This window comes from Culex quinquefasciatus, chromosome 1, assembly GCF_015732765.1.
Source record: "Culex quinquefasciatus strain JHB chromosome 1, VPISU_Cqui_1.0_pri_paternal, whole genome shotgun sequence".
Lineage (NCBI taxonomy): Eukaryota > Metazoa > Arthropoda > Insecta > Diptera > Culicidae > Culex > Culex quinquefasciatus.
The window spans coordinates 86,487,278-86,497,529 of NC_051861.1; the positions used below are offsets into that span (position 1 = coordinate 86,487,278).

The 10,252-nt window shown below is 38.7% G+C and overlaps 1 long non-coding RNA gene across 1 annotated transcript; it reads left to right on the top strand.

Moving 5' to 3' along the window:
• The first annotated feature begins 541 nt into the window (after positions 1 to 541).
• On the top strand, positions 542 to 1,678 carry LOC119765083. Its single transcript, XR_005276490.1, has 5 exons — positions 542 to 809; positions 866 to 1,085; positions 1,142 to 1,267; positions 1,328 to 1,542; positions 1,602 to 1,678. It is a non-coding gene; the product is annotated as an uncharacterized LOC119765083 (long non-coding RNA).
• The last annotated feature ends 8,574 nt before the right edge of the window (positions 1,679 to 10,252 follow it).

The window sequence follows — 10,252 nt, forward strand, 5'->3', positions numbered from 1 at the left end:
TTCACGTTTCTATGAAAAAGACAAAAGTTGTTATTTTTTCTTGCATCAACCGGAATTTCGTTCTTTTATGTCCCCAGAAGCACTCCTGAAAATTTGAGCCCATTTGGTAAGGTCTAGGAGCTCCAGTTTTAATTTGAAATTTATATGGGATTTTGATTTATTTTCCATGGGAAACTATCTTTTTTTACATTGTATTAGGATTTTTTTTTTATAAATCGATTAAATGACTTGATTCTTATAGTAGGAGATAGGTTTTGAACTGGGGAACAAATTTGTAGAACATACCAACATGCTAGGAAGTGACCCTTTCAAGATACAGATACTTTTAGATGGTGGATTTTGAAGGGGCTTTACTGTGTGGGGTGAAACGGGCTAGCTGGCGTAAGTTCAAGATATCTTTGGTTTTTCATCGATGGTGCTTTGACTTTTTCTAGCCATATTTACAAAGTTATTTTTAGAACGTTTATTTATAGACAAGCATGGGCTACGGTTTTGGCCAGCAGTGTTTTGTGAGTTTTCAACGATAACAAAATCTTTTCCTTGGACAATCTGGCCACCGGTGTTGTTCCAGGTTATCAAATGGATGATGAGACAGTTCGGACACCGGCACTGTTCCGGGTTGGCGGTTTGCTGTTTGTCAAATATGTTTTACAAGAATTGGTGGACAGTTTCGACACCGGCATTGTTCCGGGTTGGCGGTTGGCGGGTTATCACGTGTGGAACATCGTTCGATTGCGTCTCGGACTCTTAAGCAGCACGTGAACGACGCAACGATGACTTCCCAGAAGACGACCGCTCACTCCGGATCGGTAAGAGTTAGTTCCACTATAGCTGCCAAAGTGTACATCCATTACATTACCCGCAGATATCACAGCTCTCTGAGCCGGACCGACCATTAGCGCTCTGTAGAGGTGGACCAGGTGAAGAGCACGAGGCCATACAGAAAAAATCAGCACGTCGCAAATCCCGACAACATCCAACGAGTACTTCGGGAAGGTCAAAGCGGAGAACAACGAGAACCTCGCCCTGTATGAAGCGCCGAGAACGACGTTTCTGAACACCGCCAGCTGGATCGGACGCACGACGTAGGTGAAGGTATTTAGGAACAAGCTGGCAGACAATAATTAAGACCCAGTCTCAGGTGAGCAAGAGCGTTCAGACGCACACGGAGACACACCGGCTATGCACCCTAGGACGACTCCGATCTAGATCGGACGCGCGAGAGTGGAGACGGCAGGAGAGACGAATCGCACGCCAGAAATCAACCGTAAGCGAGTCAGCAGCAAATGACGCCTATCTCTGACCAAGTTTTCCTCATTCTCAAAAGTTAAAGGTCACCACCGCAAACACGGGTACAAGTGAAGCACGGCCCATTATCAAGGTCAAGCAGACATGGAAACAAGATGTATGTTCGCTGAACCACGCGGAGTCTCACCGATACCAATAAATTGCCCAACTCAGACAACAAGAGCGGTACTCGAAGCACACGGATAACTACAGGAGTAACTGAAGCTAGAAAAAACGCCCCATGGACCGAACGGGGTAAGATCAAACTAAGTTCGAGTGAGAACATTGAGAGCTAACTACATCTGTTTCCGTAGGTTTGGTGTTCCTGTCCCTGAGCGCGAGGACGGATCAATCGTGCACAGGTTGAGCTGATTGGCTGGTGGATTCGACTAAAGCGCTTCATTCGCTCCAAGCATCTGGTAGAGCAGGGCCATGCGCGCTGATGGAGTGCTCGAAAATCGGGCGCATCACGTGGACGCAGAGCGGAGTGCGTGCCAACACCGTACGCGCAACAATATCCTACGCGTCGGGCGGACGCAAAGCTTCGTGCGCGGCAACACCGTACATCAGAGACATGCGAGGTTGAAGTAGGAGTTTTGAATCTATTTTCAACCTTATCAACAGCTGTTAAAATGAGTTATTGCGTTGATTGTTTTAATTATTTGTTATAAAAAACTGAAATACACAAACAATCGAAACAGTGTTGTTTACTTTAGGTTCTGTCCCGAAATGCAATTCCCAATCTGAAACTAACCCCTGATTAAATCGACTCCCAAACAGGGATGCCACCTGATTTTTTAAAATGTCTGTGAAAAAGTCTGTGTATGTCTGTGTCTTTGTCTAAAATTTAAATAAATCAATTTACAGTCAAAGAAATCTATCAAAAATTGTGTTTTTAAGCATTTGAAGACTAACGAAATAAGTTTCGATTGATATTTTAACAAAATAACAATTTAATGAAGTTTTTAAAAAGTCTGTGTACCTCAAAAAATGTCTGACACGAGCTCAAATGTCTGTGAAACACAGACAAATCTGTGTATCTGGCATCTCTGCTCCCAAACTATATCCTTCAATCCCGACCAATTTCGTAAGCGTGACCAGCCCCTCCCCGTCCTCCCATCTTTTCAAACTTCTTAACTGATAGAAAGACAACTGTGTCGATCCCCTAACAAGAACAGTCTTTGATAACCCGCCAACCGCCAACCCGGAACAATGCCGGTGTCGAAACTGTCCACCAATTCTTGTAAAACATATTTGACAAACAGCAAACCGCCAACCCGGAACAGTGCCGGTGTCCGAACTGTCTCATCATCCATTTGATAACCTGAACAACACCGGTGGCCAGATTGTCCAAGGAAAAGATTTTGCTATCGTTGAAAACTCACAAAACACTGCTGGCCAAAACCGTAGCCCATGCTTGTCTATAAATAAACGTTCTAAAAATAACTTTGTAAATATGGCTAGAAAAAGTCAAAGCACCATCGATGAAAAACCAAAGATATCTTGAACTTACGCCAGCTAGCCCGTTTCACCCCACACAGTAAAGCCCCTTCAAAATCCACCATCTAAAAGTATCTGTATCTTTAAAGGGTCACTTCCTAGCATGTTGGTATGTTCTACAAATTTGTTCCCCAGTTCAAAACCTATCTCCTACTATAAGAATCAAGTCATTTCATCGATTTATAAAAAAAAAAATCCTAATACAATGTAAAAAAAGATAGTTTCCCATGGAAAATAAATCAAAATCCCATATAAATTTCAAATTAAAACTGGAGCTCCTAGTCCTTACCAAATGGGCTCAAATTTTCAGGAGTGCTTCTGGGGACATAAAAGAACGAAATTCCGGTTGATGCAAGAAAAAATAACAACTTTTGTCTTTTTCATAGAAACGTGAACCACGCTACTGGTGAGCTTATGCCGAAGCTCAGCCCAAACACACCAATACAAACCCATTACTGTCATGTGTCATGTCAGTGTATGCGTGAGACAATCAAACCTTAACGATTGTAAACATTAACAGCTGATTCGAAATAATGTTGTTGTTGCTGATCATCAGTAACAAAATCAAAATAAATAAATCAAGACCGACGGCCGAAAATTACGGTGGGTCGGTTCCGTTTCCGATGGCAGAACCTCGTGAGGCAAATCATGTGGCAGCACCTGCAGCGATGCAAGACAAACACAATGACAGAAACCACACCACTGGTCCTCTCCGTTGCTTACATGTTCCGTCTAAGATTCCTCCTCCACCGAAAACATGAACCATTACACCTGACACTATCATCAACAAGATATCCCGGTCACGAAAATACCAGTAGTGGCCGCCGGAATAGGAAAATCCAATTCAAAACTAACGGAACTGATCCCCACGATGGGCGTTTGGAAACATCTGCAGGGAGCGTGTCCACGGCGCAATTATGTTGCCAGCCAACAAAACCAAATGGGCCGAATGAGACGAAAAAAATCGCGAAGAGTGGCGCTCACGATCGACGCAACATCGTCAAAATGCCAAAAGGACGACCAGCAGCAGCAATCTGAGCAGCAGTCCGCGAAGGAAAAGCAGGTTGCTCCGAAGGAGATGACTCCACCACAGGATCCAGCCTATCTGGTTAATAGTGGGGTAAAGGGTATGCCCTCGCTAGTCAGACGCTCATCTGACTCTGGCCGAAACTTCCCCAAATTTGACCCTCAAAGTCTGGATAGTGGACTACCGTTGGATTTTCTGAATTTCATTATAGTTTTTTTTGTTTTCATTTGCTGCCTCACACGTGCTCACGCTCAACCTAAAAACAAAAAAAAAACACGCATCACACACACTGAGAAAAGACGGGCGAGCTGTCACGACAGCAGCGCCATCATTGCCGGGTGAGTGGATGCCGAAACAAAATTGCATTTGAAATAGCCGTTTTTGAAGGACGATGGTTCGGCACTCGAGTGTCCCGTCTGTTTGTCTGTGGTTAAATGTTAAAAATGAATTTGAAATAATGCTTCAATTCGAATACAATTTTGTCATTTTCTTTAAACGTAGCTTTTTAAATTTTTGTATTTTCACCGTTCTGAAGTTTGGTTTTGTTTTTTTTTTAAGTTTATGTTTGGCTAAAAATTCAAGGGGGCATTTGCTCAAATATCTTTTGGCTTGCCAAAATGGCTCTAATATTTTCTGAAACACTCTGATTCGTCCAAAACTTTATCATGGACAATGGTTGAGCTGAACACAACAGGGCACTGAAATTGCAATATTTTTTTCGGATAAACAATTATGTTATAAATATGAAATCTTGGAAAGAAGATATTATAATTTTTTGGTTGAATTTCAATAATTTTACAATATTGCATATTTGCCAACGATGCTATAAACTGTTGATATTTAAGAGAATTTTATGCAATCTTTTGACACTTTGAGAAAATGATTCATGCAAATTTAATCATAAAAACAAGAACAAAAAGAAAATTGGTAAGATTTTACACAATCTAACCCAGGTGATAATCTCAAAACCAACAAAGAACCAACAACAAACCCAAAGACCCTCTGCTTTACTACATTCGTCGAAGGGGTAACCCGTTTTCCATCATTTTCTCGCTCCGGATTTATCTTCTCATCCCTCGGACGAAGTTCATGTTTCCACACGGAGCTTTCCCTTCTTACGAGAATTTCCCCGCCCCAATAACCTTTTTTTTCGGGTGTTCGGCACCAAATGGCACGACAAGATTTTCCTTTTCTATTTTTCCCAGGTATCATCCGGCAGGTGAGAAAAGTGTAATCGTTGGGGTATTGCTTGGGAAAATAAATAAAGAAAAATCTGCGAGAAAACCCTGGTAGCCCACCCCAACCTATTGTTAAGCCGAGTTTTCCCTTTTTGTAAAGCAAAAAAAAAGAAGAAAAAATATTTTCCTATTGAAAGTCACAAACAACACAATTCGTCTTTCTTCCTATTTTTATTTGGATTTGACTGACGAAACCCTTTTTAGCAAGATAAATAAACCCCGCTCGCCCTAGTCAGGCGAGGAAGGAAAATCTTAAAGTCGTCGCCCTCGCCGGTAAGCCAAAGTTCAACAAAGTCACCCAGCGAATTCCTTGTCAAACGACTTTTCCTCTTTTTTTTTTGCTTTGCTGATTTGAAAACGGTGTAGGGAAAACCCCATTTTTCAGCCAGCGCGCGCGATTAAATTTCAGTTCGAGGGGGCTGGGAAAATAGAAAAAAGGCAGTTTGAAGAGCTGCGAATCGACGCGGTTGACACGTGTACTTGGGAGGGGTACCGTTTGAAATTTGCATGTAAATTGTGCGAAAAGTACTAAATCACGCGACGATTTGCTTCTGGTTTTGGCGAAAGCAAGATTTTGTAGAGGAAATTGATTACGGTATCGTTGATCTATGTTATTTTTATATTTTTAAATGTGTAAAGTCAGATTTAATGCTACAAAAATTCCATAATTTTAATGTCATGCTCAACGTACTAAAAGAACAACATTCCTATAATTTGGCCATAAAAAAACATAAACAAAATAACAGCAATTCGAATGGAAATAGGACCGAATCCTTAAACAAACAAAGACCATTAAACTTCTTAAACCTACTAAACTATTTATTAAATCAATTTAAAGTTATGGTCATGAAAGCTCGTAACTTTATCCATCCATCCGGGTCACGTACCTTTTTGAAAGTCGAGTTAATTTCCCACAAGCTTGCAATATTCCAACAACCAACAACTTGAGGATTTTCCGGATTTTCTCCCCCAACTCCGTAACTCACCCCCGCGAATATCGTAATGGTATTAGTAGCAATATAGTTACATCAGCCAGAGTAGTTCTGGCGGCAGTGTGAAAAGTGTGCGTGTGTGTGTGTGTGCAAAATGTAAAGTTCAAAGGATTTTCGCTTTCAAGTTGAAGGATGTTTTGCTGTTTTTCCCACCCGTGCGCGTTCACGCTGACTGGAAGCTCTGTTTGTGACGGGGTTTTCCAGCGGGAAATATGTCAGAGCACCTTTCCGCGGGAAACTTTTGTCCTTTTGGCACCAACAGGTATTTGGCTACGCTGGAGGATTTGTAACGCGCGCTTGTTTACTTCTTTTTTATAAGTAAAGAAATTTAATTTAATTTAATTAACATCTGGCATTATTTAGTTAAACTGTGTTTAACTAAAATAAAATATGTTTGACTTTTTTGGTAACCAAATTTGAAAACTTCAGCAATATATTTATTTTAAGTTTAAATTTTATGTATTTGTTGTATAGCCTGAGGATTACAAATAAATTTGTGAACAGCTAACCATATTATTATCACCCCTTCGTCAAAAGATATCGAAAAATTGACCTCTGATGATCAGGAACTAAATTTACCCCTTTAGAACAAAGTTTCACGTAAATCAAAGAGAGGTCGGAGCAACTTTTTCTGATTTCGTGTGAGTTGCCAGAGAATGTTTCATATTTCTGGAGCAATATTTGTAACGGGCGCATAAGCATTTTGACAGTTGGTACTATTTTGCAAACTCCTGGTCTCCCCAGCTACCTGTTAACACTGCGGGTTTGGTTGAATAGTTAACTTTCGGCTCAGAATTTGCAAAATAGTTCCAGCTGACAAAATGCAAATGCACCCTTTTCAAATGTGTCTCAAGATTTGTCCTGTACTTGTTTAGTTAAATGTAATGAAATTGATTCAAATTAAGGTTAATTGATTTTGTTAAATTGAGCCCAATTTTATTAAATTGATTCAAACTGTGTAAAATTAATTAAAACTTAGTTGATTCAGTAATCATTATTAAAATTTAGTAAAATTTAATTTAATTTAGCTAATTTTAGTTATATTCAGTTCAATTCAGTTGAATTTAGTTAAATGTAGTTATATTTAGAAAAAAATAAATAGGTTTAGTGAAATTTTGTTAAATTCAGTTAAATTAAGATAAATGTTGTAAAATATAGTAAAATGTAGTAAGATTTAGTAAAATATAGTAAATAGCTGAATGTTAATAAATTTAGTAAGTTTTTTTTGAATTTAGTAAAATTAAGTTAAATTTAGTTTAATTATGTTAAATTTAGCATAATTGAGTTAACTTATCAAAATTTAGTTTAATGAGTAAAAATTAGCTAATTCCTGTTAAATTTAGCTGATTTTTTTAAATTAGGTTAAATTTAGTTAAATTGATTTATTTAATAAATTTCAATAATATTTAGATAAATTGATAGTAAAATAATTTAAATTTAGTGAAATAAAAAAAATACTTTAGCTAGTCTTAGGAACATTTGTTAAATCTGATTAAATTTAAGTAAATTTGGTAAAATTTCATTAAATAAGATAAAGTTAAACTTAGTTAAAATAATTTAAGTTAAATTTAGTTATTTAGTTTTATGAAGCTAAATTAAGTTTCATTAAGTTTAAACGAAAGGGGCGCGACAATGTGGGAAAGGGAAGTAATTTGTGATTGTAGACGGTATTGTTTTGATTCGCAGTATGTTGAGTCAACTGCTGTGGAAAGATCACAGAACGGGGTTTCTTTTCTTTCCGTTTTTATCTACCATCTATCTTCTAGTTTTTATTTTGTTCACTGATTTTCTTTAGGGATTACATACATAGAAAATCACAAAATTTCATATTACAGAAAATTTATTGAATCCACTAAAAAGGTTGTCGCAAGTGTGACAAAGTGGAACAAGAGGAAGAGGGGGAGTACGTGAGACTGTGACGTCATGCTAGACTATTTCTTTAATACTGAAAATTCATTCTTAAAATACTGATAATGAAGTTTAATGTTTGATAAACATTAGTCATAAATCAAACACGATTCAAGGCTTTAAGAAACAGAGTTTTTGATAATAGATTTAATATGCATAAAAAACTATGATTTCTTTCACTACAACATTAAAAAAAACCATTCGCAAACAGTAAAAATTTAAATCTATGTCAACTGAATTCCGAATTAAATAAGGTGCAGGTGGTTATGTTACACATGACCAGTATGACAAAGAACTTTGCAAGATGATTGTTGAAATTTTCGATTAGAATGTCCGGTCCAAATTTCCCCCTTATAATTACCGTCCTATCGAACAAGGGGGACGGAAATTGCAAGTTGAGCTGAAATAGAAATCGAAGTGAAATCAATTGACTTTCCTTCACCACTCGAAAGTTACCAAGATGCAGTATCAAAAATCATAAAGTTTGATACCCATCGGAACATTATCGGGACCTCCGGCCACTCCAGATTGTGGCCACTATGAAGAATTTCATGGCCAGTATCAAAAACCATAAAGTTTGATACCCATATTGCCCCAACTCTTGCGGTCCGGCAAATGTCCCCCCATCGGAGCATCCCCGGGGCCTCCGGCCACTCCGGATTGTGGCCAATGATCAACTCCCGCGACTGCCATGTCTTAGCTGGTCCTTGCCTCCAAGCCATCTGCTCCCAAACCTCCAGGCCGTCTGCTACCGGGCCACCAGGCCATCTGCTTCTGATGTTTTCGCTTCGCGAAAATTTTTGATTGACACCACGTATAGAAACCTTAGGACAAAGTTCTTTGTCAACATAATCCTTTTTATAAATTATGGTCCCGGTGGCAAATTTTGAGACGAGATTTGTCTGATCACGCCTTCCGTCGGACGGGAAGTTAATGTTGGCCCCGGACTAACCTAAAAAGGTTAGGTCGTTAGCTCAGTCCAGGTGTAGGAGTCTTCTTCCTGGGTCCTGTCTCGGTGGAGTCGCTGGTAGGCAGTTGGACTCACCATCCAAAGGTAGTCAGTTCGAATCCCGTGATAGATGGAAAAAAGGTGTAAAAAGAGGTTTGCAATTGTCTCAACAATCAAGCCTTCGAACACCTAGTTTCGAGTAGGAATCTCATTATCGAGAACGCCAAGGCAATGCTGTAGAGCGAATAATTTGATTTTTGATTTTGACTAAAAAATATGGATGACACCTTAGGGAAGATTTCAGGAGAAAACAATACACAGTTAAATAACAATAAGTTTTTGAGTTCAAACTAGAAATTAAACAGATTGGTCAAGGCCCGTTCATACACTGCAAATTGCGAATTGCAAATAAATTAAGTTTCATTAAATTTAATTTACATAAATTTATACACCATCATCAGGGGTGACATTGGGTCTGGGGGGTGAGATTGGGTCATACAATTTCCTGCTTTTTTTGTAGGACCCAATCTCACCCCAATGTCACCCCTGATGAAGGTAGCTTTTTATTTACATTTAGTTAAATTTTGAAAAAAAATAGTTATTTTATTCTAATAATATAAATAATAGTTTAATTTCGATAAAATAAGTTGAATTTAGATATATTTAGTAAAAGTTTGCAAAACTGTATTTAAATTAAATTGAATTAAGTTAAATTTTGTTAAATTGTGTGCGGCACTAAAGTTTCAGTTCCAAGATGGTGGCAGAACTCTTGCGGAACAAGCGTGAGTTTATAAAAAACACTTGGACTCTGAGCTCTGAGTGCAGCACTCAGTGCGAAACTAACCCTCACACTAACGTACCATAAGTTTCCTTCAATCATCCCTAATTTTTCAACTCGTTATCGTCAATAGAGCTTAATTACGTTTCGCGTACACACACCAGCGCACCATTTGATTTTGCTGGACGGACAAAATTTAACCTCAATCTTCTTCGTGTACGTACACGCATTACATGCGCACGTAGATAACTCTATTATTTTTGAAAAACTGTAAATTGTTCGAACCAAAAATATGTTTAATATTTTAAAATCAAGCCTTGCATTTCAAATGGGTTATCCCGCCAGTTTTACAGTGCTTTAGAACATTTCCCCGGATAAAAAGTCTGCCTGCACGACCACGCCACACTTCGCGCTTTCTTCGACAAAGCTCAATATTATCCAAGTGATTTCGGTGCTGCCATCTAGGTGTCACAATTGGGAAGGGGTTACTTAGAGGTTATACTAAGCTGAAGTTGTCACGAATCACCCCCCTCGTCTCGTTTGTTTACAAACATTGCAAACTGTCATAGCTGT